This window comes from Diadema setosum, chromosome 19, assembly GCF_964275005.1.
Source record: "Diadema setosum chromosome 19, eeDiaSeto1, whole genome shotgun sequence".
Classification (NCBI taxonomy): Eukaryota; Metazoa; Echinodermata; class Echinoidea; order Diadematoida; family Diadematidae; genus Diadema; species Diadema setosum.
This window is the reverse complement of record NC_092703.1, coordinates 12,230,995-12,244,669: the sequence shown is the minus strand read 5'-3', so window position 1 is coordinate 12,244,669 and position 13,675 is coordinate 12,230,995.

Here is a 13,675-nt window from a genome sequence, read left to right as displayed (position 1 = left end):
TTTTCGCTTTGGAAATTAAGGGGGGCGCACCGGGTGCACCTGCTGTCAATCACTTGCAGCAACATCAGGAGAATGGCATAGCGGTTAAATGCGAGCGAGCGGAGCGAGCGAGCTTTAAAATTTTAACATTTTACACTCCAAAAACTGCCGTTTGTAGCTATATTTTTCGCTTTTGTTTGTCCCACTTTTATTTGAGAACCATCCCCCCCCCCCCCATCGACGCCTCTATACATATTAGGTTGCTTTTGTTAAGTGAAAGATCTGCTGCACACTCTGATAATTTAGGGAATATACGTCTATGTCAAAAGTGTACAAAGTTTATCCCTTATCCTGTATAGGTGTATTAGCGGACCTTTTGCATGTTCATGATTGCAATACAACGATCTGGTGCATAGTTCTGGCGATATATATATTTGGACAATTTTCCATTAAGAAAGTTCGAGATTTGTCCTCATCTCGGGAATTGCTTGGGGGATAAATGATTTGTCTGTCTAAACACTTCCTTTGGGGCGGGCAAATGCCCCTTTGCCCCCCATAGATTCGACGTCCCTGATCTTCCCTTGGTATGCCCATAGATGTATCCTGACTGAGTCATCAGTCACTGTCGTTTCTCAGGAATGATTCAGGAAATGGAGGGGATTCAATAATGGCGATAAAGTTGTTGTTATTGTTTGTTTGTATGTTTTCGTACATATTTTGCAGATGGTCCCCAGTTACTCGCGTCATAGCATGTTTACATGTAGACCTATACTATTTGACGTTGTCAACGCCTGAGCCATACCTTACAGTGTATGTCGATGTTACTTTCTTCGCGAGCGAGCGAAGCGAGCGAGCGCTTGAGAAAATTATACATTTTCCTACAAGATAGAATACTGTTCAGCTCTGTTACCTGTCTGAAGGCCGGCGTACAAACGTCATGCAATATGCCAAAATTGATACAATCACATTTCTGCTTCCTCCATTTTTCCCCCTCAAAATTCAGGGGGGGATAATTGTACAGGCCATCCCCCCCTCCTCCATTTCAGGGGGGGGGGGATATATCCCCCCCATCCCTCCCCCCCCGGGATTTACGCCCATGTTCAGGGGGGTCCTCATCTCTACGAACATAATTTTACATAGACACTGGAAATATGTTGGTCACATCTACAAAACATATATGCGAAAAACAGGAAATGACAGCCATTTTTCGTGATAGCTTGGATTTTGGAAAAAGTTCCATTATTCTGTTGGTTCATGTGTGTCTTAAAATCTCTTAGTAAGTATTCCAAAGAGTTGTGTCTCAAAACATATTTGAGATACTTGTATTTAAAATGTTTGTTGGTGTTACCTAGTAGAAAGCTTAGGATAAAGTTTTGATTTCTCAAAGAGCTCAAGCGGTTTCATAAATTCTTGTTTCTCGAAATTTTTATTTGAACGGATAAAATTCAGTACTAAAAAATATGAGTTGTGCAGGGTTGTTTTCTAGTAAATGCCTTTATTATTTATAATTAACAATACATTATGAATAACTTTTGAAGATCTTTCATTATTTCTTCATTTGTCCTCTTTGCAGATGATTCGCACATTTTTTTTCCACTAAAAGCCGATTGCTCACCGTAAATTCCAAATTGCGAAAAGTTACACAATGGATTAGTTACACAAAAGGAAACGCCTTCGGCAATACAACAAAAGCTATTGCAAGAGATGTCATATTTTGTTGCATTCCTTTAGAAAAGTAGGACCTATATCTGAAATCAATTTATTGGACAAGTGTCACTTAATCGCCTTGAAGACAACATATCGAGAATACCTGTGAAACGATTTCGTGTAGTAAAGAAACTCAAGTTGCAAGTTCCATCCGCTTCTCGTCCTTACTCTACTTTGTCATGGCCGGCGGAACCGGGGGGGGGGGGGGGGGGGGGCTCGCCCCCCCCCTTTTTTTTTGCACCAAACAAAGGAAGGAGACATTGAAGTGTGAACGCGGTAAGGTCATGTTTTTGCGCTCAAGACCTTTTTTTTTTGTGGCTTGTCAGCTGAAGAAACCGGGAAGTGGCACCAGAAGTTGCGCTGAATGCCCCCTTTCTTTTTTTTTTTTTCGCTTGTTAGCTCATGAAACCCAGAAGTTCCCCCCCCCCCCCACACACACACACATACACTTTTGAAAACGCTCCGCCGGCCGTGTTTGTCTTTCTTAGTTTATGAAATTTGGCATGGGAAAACACCCACCAAAACTGGCTAGATGAATTGCTGCAATTGCAAGAGAAGACTTGACGTAATTGACCCTCATCTTCGGATTCAATCCCGCATTCCCTCACAGATGCAATACTCTCTCAAATAACACAGAATGTTGTATTAATTTGTTTTAATTGGAATAATTCATGTTTAATCACAGTGATGATACGTAAAGTATTTTTTATCGCCATGTCTCTGAAAAACGTTTTTCTTTTCTTTATTTTTCTGTTTGAGGCCTATTGAGGCAGTGGCCCAAACTAATCCATGTAAAATTCTAGTGATTGTCAGCATTCAGAAATAATGAAATGCATACCCCATTGCGATGGGGGCGCTGTGGCATAGTGGATAAGACAAGATCTACTCCCAATCGGAAGACCCTACGATTTTGTAGTTCGATTCCCTCCCAGTGCTCCGCTCTAATTGGACAGGATATATATATATATATATATATATATATATATATATATATATATATATATATTTTTTTTTTTTTTTTTTTTTTTTTTTTAAACCCATCATGTCCCTCTCGACCCAGGTGTATGATCCCTGGCAACGCTATCTAGGGTAACAATAATGGCAGGGCCCTCTGGTAGAGCAGTGGCAACACTGAAGAGGTCTCGCTGAAGAATACCTTTATCGTTACTACTGTTATTGTTATTATTATTATTATTATTATTATTATTATTATTATTATTATTATTATTATTATTATTATTATTATCATCATCATCATCATCATCATTATCATTATGCTTATTATCATACTTTATGTTGTTTTGTTTTAATCAGCACAGCATTACCTCTGAATCACCAGCTATTCGAATGAGTTGTCCACTGTATAGGCGCTGCTCTCATAGTGGATCCCTCAATAAATAATGCCCCCTCCGCTCGAGCATGGCTTGTTTTATATTCGTAAGTTACCTCTATTTTCATCGTACAGTCACCTGGTGTAATCAAGATCATTTGTCATTTTCTTATGTTATGTTACGTGGAAGAAAAAAAAATGAATCGGATTCATTAAAATAAACTAACTAATTTTTGTATGCGTAGAACGCTTGGTTTACAAATCTTAAGACGTGTCTTGTCGTGTCCAGTGTGATCGCAACACAAACGTCTCTATGGAAGCACCTGAAGTGTGAACTGGTTCTAGTGCGATAACCATTGAAAAACTTATATTTCCTTTAAATTTGTTTTCGGTATGTAAGACAGATGCGGACCACTTTCCTTCTGGGCATTGTGGGACATTATTGCCCATTAGGATCACAACTCCGGCGATGCCACGACCTTGGAGAAAGCTCCTCCGGGTCATAGCACGGAGTTGAGACACCTCTGGTGGTACAATATCAACAATTCAATTTAATTCAATTCAAATCAACTCCAGCATTATTTTCATCTTTTTAAAACTGAATATACAAATAAACTATGCAATGAAGAGCGGTCTGTGTGTTAAAGGATGTCTTAAATCAGTCGGAGCGTAAAGTTCATTGCTACTACTGTATAAAGCTTAATCGCACACTATTAAATGTTGAAAGCATGAGTGTGGCCCCTTATACGGTACGTACTCACTCACCAGCTGCTCACATGTTACAAGGTGATGAATCCGATAATTGGCGGTTATCGGATACGATGATTTTCTTGTCAATGGAGGTAACACACTAACACTTCAAAATGTACCCTCTACTTTGGTGATGCGCACTGTATAGAGCCTATCCACCCTCGAAGTGTACACTTGTCATTCGAAGGAAATTTTGCTAAGAAAAAAAAAAACCTACGATACCTCAAGTAAAGACTTGCGCAGAGAAAATTAACTTCTGAATACTACATGTGACTGTTGATACCATGCGTGCACTATCACACACTGTAATGTTCGACAAGAACAGACTTGCTATGATCTAATCTTCACTGTTGCTTCTTTTTAGATGGGTAAATAGAAATAAAACAACCAAGGCATGTCATTTTGATATCACCGGACAGTTCTTTCATAGGTACTATTAACAACAACAACAAAAAAAAAAAAAAAAAAAAAATACAATAAAATCTGTAACATAATAACACATGTCACAGCTTGGTCCCCACATGAACATCATAAAGGGTATTTAGCACTTGAACAAAGTCCTAATCTTAATACACTATACATTATTTGAACTTCGAATCTGCTGATATACACTTGTAAACAGTAGATGGGGGGAATAAAATCGCCTCCTTCTTCTTCCTTTGGCTTTGCAATGACAAATAGAACTGTTTCAGAATGTCTGAAGTTAATGTCAATATGACCAACTGAAGTCGTTCTATGTGTAAAACTTGCTACGTGAGAGTCGTTACTTACGTTCCTTTTGGTTATACGTACTAGGCCTACTCGACTAAAGAGTGCATCAAAACGGTGCCAAAGGTGATGAAAATGTCATAAAAAGTAAATCTGCCTTAATGCCCATTTGAAGCTCCACAAGACAGCCAGAGCAGAGGGTTGAGCTATTATGCGATTGGTAATAATTAATACAAGTCAAACAGATTACTATGCCGTGTATGCTATGTAGCAAATACTGATTTCTGAACCTCTGCTAAATGTGTTAAATGGTACTTTGAAAAGCATGATTTTGCCAATACTGAAAACGATTTTCACAACGCAGGGAATTAACTTTAAGAACTTTTACGTTTGGTGTTTAATACGCCCATGACGGTAATCATAATAATTTACATATTATGTATTCTTTGATTTTTCCCCTCTGAAAATATCACCACCCTTCCAGCACTGTCCAATAGTTTGGTATATTACTTCAAAGATGTTCGTGAAATTCGTGAATTGTACCGTTTATAGATCGTTAATCAGTGGCGCTGTATGATTATCTTTTATTTATCAGCATAACCTGTATGGAGTCTCAGATGCTATGTCGAACATGCTTACATTCAAGTGTTAGTTTCTTCAATTTGTCTCCCTCTACTTGGACATGTTTGTTAATTTACAGATCAGCAGTTGCGATCTTTATCAAATGTAATTATGTAGAGGGAGACAAACTGAAGAAACTCAAACCTGGACCTTCACCCCTCTGAAACTTTCATTTATGCTTACATTATTAGCATAAGCTCTAGAGTCGTGGCTGTGAACTCCTCACTCTGGTCCACAGCGCAACGTCAGGTAGACAAAACCTGCCCTAAGTTTACATCAGACCAATATCTATCATGCCATACTTAAAAAAAAGTGAACAATATAATTATTTGTGATCTCTTTGATAGATTTCTACGACATCAGACAAATACATGTAGTAAGAAGTGATGAAAACTTTTTGCAACTGACACTCTATAAGGTATCGGTCACAGTAAATTTGATGCAGGTATTCAGTATCTGGAACACCATCTTCAGACATCCAATCAGCAGTTAACACAGATCAATCCAAAAAACTGTTGAAAACTTATTTGTTTCAAAAGTGAGACTTTCTCATAGCTCTGACATATTCCATTGCTTGCGATCTGACAAGTTTACAGTCATTATCTATTTGTCTTGCCTTGTCCTTTGTCACTTTTGCTTTGTTTGGTAAATATTGGATTTCTTGTACAAATGTATTTTGTTGAAATCGTTGAAGTGCTTTTAAAGGTATTAGCCCACATTTGTAAACCTGCAGCAATTGGTCTCATAGTTAGCATGGAGTTTGGGTATGACTGCAGTAACACCTGTGCAAAATTTCGTTCCAATTAGTCCATTGCTTTCATAAAAATAAATGAAAATGCACCGTAATCCGTATGCACGCGTATAACGCTCGCTAGCTCCGGTCCACGTACGTGTTACATGTACAATGTACGTAGCTATAGCCCGCGCTCGTAATTCGATTTTGGGTCGGGTTGACTCGGTTTGAAAATTGATTTTAAAACGATGATTTTCTCTCTTTTATCGAATGGTATAGACAAAGAGCGACAGGTGAGGTATGTTACTGTTATAACTTGTACTTGAAGTCATATTGGACCTGTTTTATGCAGTTTTGACTTTCGTGGGTTTGCAAATGTGGGCTAGTACCTTTAAAGTGTGTTCAGAAAAGGCACTGAATAAATATTGGTATTTATTAGATGTACCATTATTGTCTTCTGTCTTTTGGACCATCAATCATGACAAAAACTGCATGGGTTTCGGCAAAAACATTGCTTTCAAGAGAAAAAAAAAAATCTTTGACATGAAAGAGGTACTGGCGCTGTGCTATACAGCCAATGAGGGTCGCCCTATATCTTTTTATTGACGAGTGAGTCAATACCTTTTTGAACTTTGTTGTACCTGAAGATAAACGCAGTCTTTATAGGAAGATGACATATGCGTCAACGGTTCACAGATAACATACAACACACGACAGGCGATGGATTGTAACTAGCAATCACAACAGCTCACACTTGATCTCTTGCCACAAGTGAACTAAAGACAAATAGACGTAATCATAATTATCACTTCTGAATTTTAAAGGGAATGTGCACACTGCTTTATTATGTTCCACACTCGCTTGCCATCAGAAAGAGAAGACGTAGAAGAACATTACATTTCCACATAACAAGAGACATTTTTTTAACACATGGTTCAAAAGGGAAAGAAATTACACGTACATGTACAGACTCAGTATATCACTCAATGTATACAAAATACACTATCATCTAAATATAAAATGTAAATTTTTTATCAATCTTTATGTACAATAAGAGACCTGCAAGAGTACGCAGGCGACACACTTTTAATACGTCTCACACGAACAACCGCTCAGTACTTTACTTGGCCAGAAGATGCTACCTCTGTTTTCACTGCTCATGGTGCTCGATTATATTCATCATTGAATTCATATCACATCAGCAACAGAAACTGTCTACAATTGTACATCTCAGGACCAGATACATCTGCAAGAGTTGGTATAATATTAAATGGACCAACCTATGTACCTGTTCACAACCATTGTTCTGTCCTTTAAAACCCAACTGCCATACCAGAAGGCATGCTCCAAAACAGAATCTGTCTGCTGCAGCACGTGGATAGTTTTTAATAGTGCAGTGAGTATTATTTTCTAGGTATAATGTATGTCACTATTTCCTTGCTACCTTCTATCACATAATTACGTGAATCTGGGTTTCTGGGTGCATGATCATCATGTTACCTGCACAGGCATAATAAAAAAAGAAGAAGATCAAAAGAAGAAGTGCTGTAGGAAATACCGAAATGATTGAATTGAAAATGCTCTTCAGACTTACCAACACGGAAAGGGAAAGAGAATGATAGATAGATAGATAAATAGATAGGGAGATAGATAGATAGAGAGGGAGTGAGAAAGAAACAGAGTGAAGACATGGCCATTTGTAATGTCTGTTGCTCTTCAATGATGCACTTTAAAAACATATTTTAATCATTGCCCTCTTCACGATTAAAAAAAAAGATAATTGCCTAAAATTAACCTATACTTGATGGGTTCATTTTGCCTCGAGTCCATGATGCCTCCACAGACACATACATACACACACACGCACTGGCATCAACCCACACACAGACACACACATGCGAGTGCAATGATTCACATTCACTGAAGGCTTGCACCCTTTCAAGAGCCATCGTACAAAGTACAATTACAAAGTGGAAGGTGCGCCTTCAGTATAAGGGTGAATCTAAGATTTTAAACCCCCCACCTAGCCCTTTGACAAGGCCTCTTGGCCGAGGAATGAGACTAATCATTTGCCACACCGAGCACTCCGATAACATGTGAACACTAGATCGAGTGGCGCAGTCCGACCTCGTGTTCACTCATTCCCTCGCAATTAGTCTCTTTTTCAGCCACAAGGCCTTGTCAAAAGGCTACCACCCACTTAGTATTTACCATTTTACCTTGTCTATCAAGAAAGAGAAAATGTAAAGTGAGAACACTTATTGATATCCTCAAATACAGTCATTACCAGAATGCAATGTCCACATCCCACCCCCCCCCCAAAAAAAAATGAAAAAAATGAAAAGTGTGACAGAAACATAATTATTGTTCTGCTGTTTGTCCCATCCACACAGAGTGTCACATCTTATAATAATGTATTTCATTCCACAGAATTAACAAGCCATTGCCCACAACTGCAAATGGTGCTTTGTATATGAATGTCTTCTAGGTTAGAATTATGTTCTGAAAAAAAAAAAAAAAAATGAAGCACATACCCATAGTGGAGTGCCAAATAATATTATTGCATGCATAAAGTAACCAAACTGTTTCAAATGAATGACAGACACCGCGTTCTCTTTCTGTATTACAGTAAACGCTGAGACAGAACATTAACAAAGAATCATATAAATAGATGATACGCATTCTTTGTACATACTGCATAAAAGAGAGAGAGAGAGAGGAAAAAAAAAAAACAGCCACCATTATACAGATGAATATTGGAGGGTGGTAATACAAAGAAAATACATATAGAGAAATGTTCAAATTATGATCTACACTTCTATGAACAGCTCAATAGAAAAAGAGAAGATTCTTGGGTATCTTGTTTAACAAATCGGATATACAATCTTTTTCCTTGTTTCTTAGACAGTTGAAAGGCATATTGGTAGTCAAATATACAATAATTCTTCAAGATACATTGCAAATACAGTCAATTAAGCCTAGCTTAAAATTGAATCCAATTGGATCAGAGAAAATCCTATTACTTACTTGAATTTCAAGTTTACACAATCCAATCAACAAATATCTATATCCAATATAGCTAGGACTTTCCTTGATTTTGCTATTTTGTTATTATTTTTTTTAAACTTGTGCGTGTTGGACTTCGGCGAGAGTGACTTTACACCAAGATACTGCAAAAATACTTCACTACTTTGATAATTAATACAGTACATTTGGTCTGTTGAGAATGAAAAGGGTGTTAAGTGGTCGTGAGCACTATGGGTTTAGTGGCAACTTAACGCCCTTATCATTCTCAGCCGACGATTTGGTCTCGCTCACAATTCACATTGTAAACAGGTTTTAGCCATGAATGGAAGAAGTTCAAAATCAAACTGACCTCTGTTAAATTCTCATACACAGTGTACACTAATATCGGGCATATACAGGATTCATGGATAACCAGCAGTATCTCCTTTTTGCATGATTTAATCTGTTTGGTGTCTTTATATTTGTGCAAGAATATCAAACCAGCAGCCAACTACATGTATATGACTTCATCCTCTCCGCAGATTGCGATTGAGACACAAATGGTTTCTAAATCTTAGTAACAGAAAAGCAATGTTGCAGGATTGAAGGATTGAACTAACAAAAAGAAAAGAAAACACAAATGTAAATTTATGACCTCCTGCTCTTAATTACATGATGAAAAAAATTGCAATATATATCCCTACCTTAAAATGACACTGAAGAATCACAAAAAAAGAAGGAGCATTACGACCTTTGACACAATGGGGCAAGTTTAACAGCTGGATTGCAGAAATATATGTCTGGGCTTTGCCTCAAATTTGAGTAGCCAATGTTAATCAGTCAAAACGAGGAAAGCAGCAATATGATAAATCTGGACACCCTCTGGATTAACTCTTTCTATTACCGCCAGCACCTTGTTTCCAGGACCTGTTGTTGGCATTTTGAAATGGTTGGACCTACGCTAGACCTACGCAGGACCTGTTGCTGGCATTTTGAAATGGTTGGACCTACGCTGGCCTGAGGGGCTATCTTCATTAGTTTTAATACCCTACAGACAGTAAACTTGAGAGATTTAACCCTTCTTGTCTTCTTTTGATCAAAATACAGTTCGACCTCGATTAATCTGGCCTCCTTTTATCTGGAAATCTCTATTATCCGGACGCGTTCACGCAGTGAAGGACTTTTTTTTTTCATCCAAAAATTGAGAAAAAACAGTGACTTTCATGGATCTATTTCACTAATTTCATAAGATGTGCATGATAGGTTTCTCAATATTTAATGAGGTAAAACATGCATGATTTTCACATTAAGATATACTTTATTTTTGTGATGAGAAGGGATTACAATTTTACGCAGGCTAGCGTAGATTACACCACTGTTGCGGGGTACGCTACCTGCCTAGCTGCCAGTGCACTGGGACGACAGTTTGGACGGCAGCTATATACATTAACATTGTGTCTCCCATATCCGGCAAATTCGCTTATCCGGATGAGCGCCGGTCCCAACATGGCCGGATAATCGAGGTCGAACTGTACAATGACGCCTATATATACGACTGTATCTCTACATTTCAGGCACCATTTTTCTCTTGCTCAAACAACATATCTGAACCATTCCAGGATTGTTGTGAATTACATATGTACATTGTATGAACAGAATTAGCGAGTTTCCATGCTTCTAGATTTATTACTTGAAAATGGGATCTCAAATTAAAGCCTGAAGCCCTTTGATCATCCTTAAACAACACTTACTACTTTGAGTGTCTGTTTGTTTGTTTGTTTGTTTGTTTGTTTTTTTAATCCAGTCTGGATCAGCTCCAAGCAGCACTTAGAAGTTTAAAAACTTAGCATTTTACAACTAGTGTGAATGCCTCTTTTGACCAGACAGAATAATATTCTAGCAGACAAGCAAACAAAAGAGAAAGAAAGAAACAAGAGTTTTGTATTGTAGAAAAAGGAAAGGAAATGATGGTTTCCCACTGACTGTTTGGAAAGTTCAATAACATTTGCAGTCAGTCCCAAAACACATAATCACCCTGATCACAGAATGAACCCTTTAAGTACCTACACATACACAGCGTTTGAATTTTGCACAAGTACAATGTAAATTGTAAATTCACTATGGATGGATGTGTTCACTACAGGACTGCAAATATGTGAAAGGTAGATTACTATATAAAGATAAAACATACTATCAATAAGTTGCAATGAGATTAAACAAATAGTCAAAATATGGGTATAATAAAAAATTCTAGGGATTGCCTCCAGTTGCAGAGCAACCATACCATCCAAATATTATGCAAATCAAACAGACCCTTGGACATTTCCTTTCGTTATCTAAATCAACCATTCAAACATTTCTTGACAGGAATATCACACAAAAGAGATACTGGATGAATTGTTTTGGAGTTTGTGCACCACTCACCAAGTAAACAGTAAAAACTAGGCCGGCATAATGCATGTAAATAACCAAACCCACTTTATAATCTTTGGATATCAGCTTCATATGGCATCTATGGCACACCTCAGAAGATAAATTAACATGCCATTTGCATTGGTTTTATTTTCTTAAGGTTATCTGACCTGTATGTTAATAACTGTTTACATGAAATCTGTGTGACCATTTTTGGCTGGGATGTAATGAAACACACACCATCTATGTCCCTCTTCACTATATATGTAGGTGCTGAAGGCAATTAAGTATCTGCTGAAAGGGGGAGGGGAACAAACTTCAGTGCATTGATCACTCAATGCTACCCAGTCTTGAAATCTGGACAAGTCTCCATTCTGCTACGGAGAGTCAATGCAGAAAATGCAAAAAATGCTCAAATTTTCAGCAGATTCTGAAGAGCAGACAAAGAAACTCCTCCCCCCCCCCCAAAAAAAAAAGAAGACACAGAAACAAACAAAAAATACACAAAACAAACAAACTACACATATGCAGATGCTACTTTTTTAAAACAAATACCAGGCATGGATGAAAAGAAAACCCTGTTCACATCATTGGCTTATATTCAACGAAGGATAGACAAAAAGATAATGAATATGGTACACACTTATTTGTTGGCACAACTGCCACCATGTTATGCATTCACATTCTCAACTGATGAAAACTACTATGAAGGCAATGTTGCACTATGCATACTCGGGGGCAGTCTAGGTAAGAAGCAATTTTTTCCTTTGGTGACATGGGTCACAAGCAAACCAAAAAACCCCACCAATTTGATCTTCAGATCTGCTTTGATCTGGCTGTGCTTAATACAGTGAAGAATGAATTCTTATGTGATGGGTGACATGTGGAGGTGACAGGATCATTTCTTCTATGGTTATTGAAAGGATGTGAATGCAACACACTGCATGACGATAATGGTAAAAAATTTCACGACTGCATCGCGAGTTTGAACAGCAGAGATGGTCATCTGTCCAACACCTTCTGGTTAATTCTAGATATATCCCAATATGATACGACATTAAGGTATTTCATAGAACATGCTCACACCAGGACGACATCAAATACCCAAGGACTCAAATCCAAAAAGGGATTTAAAATTAAACCCATGGTTTCAATTTAGTCCACGATGACCAGGCGTACACATTGTGGTAACTTGCAAACCTTTATTGCGTTTTGTTGGCTATTTGATATGTTCCCAGGAGTACTTCCTTCACAGATTGGTACACATGATTCATGGAACTAATTGCCTATGAACAGAGATGACCTCATTCAACAAATCCCGACTGTTTCACCCTGATCTTCATGTTGGACTGAAGCATAAATGTTATGCTTATTTAAGAGGGCTGGCTAACTTATACAATTGGGTCAGTTTGGGGGAATGGGGAAACATAGTGAATGTTGTTAAAAACAAATGGCAAGTTACAACTAAGTGCCCAGGCAAAAAGGGGTTAGCTAGAATCGAACTACTTTGTGAATTTTGGACCATGATTTTCATGTGTGCTAGAACTTCAAAGTACAATTGCACACTGTGTTCAAATTGACTCCAACGAAAAGTGTAGAATCAGAGAAACAAAATGGTAGACGTTATATAAAATCAGACAAATCGTAAAATGAAAACATCTTGGAATTTGAATGCCTCGTCCGTGTTCAAAATCAATGATATTAAAGTAATAACCAAACATCGTCGGTTGAGAATGTCTTGTCGGTTGAGAAAGATAAGGACATCAAGGTGCCACTAACCATATGACGTTAGTGGCACCTTAATGCCCATATCTTTCTCATGGTATGCAAAATATACGGAGTGAGGATATCATGACTTGAGAGTCACAAACACATATCCTTTTTGACGTTTGATATAAAGAAATAAACCCTGTATTGTATCCTTCTCATCACGGCCTTGTTGTGTTGCATGAACCTTCACAATGAATGACTAAGGATGTGAAGGGATATGGTTGCAAAAAAAATCCAAGATGAAATGCTTAAGCTCTATGCTAATTTGGTTCACAAGCCAGTACTAAGTTTGTTGTGAGTTGATAACATTGTTACCTCAGCTAATTTGAAAATGGAGTCCCATAATCACTCTTAGTATTCAGTGAAAACATGCTGAACTGAAAATCTCCATACAAAAAATACAATGTAATAATACTATGGTTTTCTTTACCAAAGGTAACATCTTCAGTTTTGCAACTGCTAAACCAGAAGGCCCAGCCATTACTATTATCCTAGAGTTGCCAGGTAAGCATTTTAGTATATGCCTGGGCGGTCACGAGGGACATAGTCAGTAAAAGCATCTTGTCCAAGGACGTAGATACTCGACAGGATTCAAACTTGGGACCTCTGTGATTGAAAGTCAGAAGTCTTATCCACTATGCCACAGTGACCTCACAAAT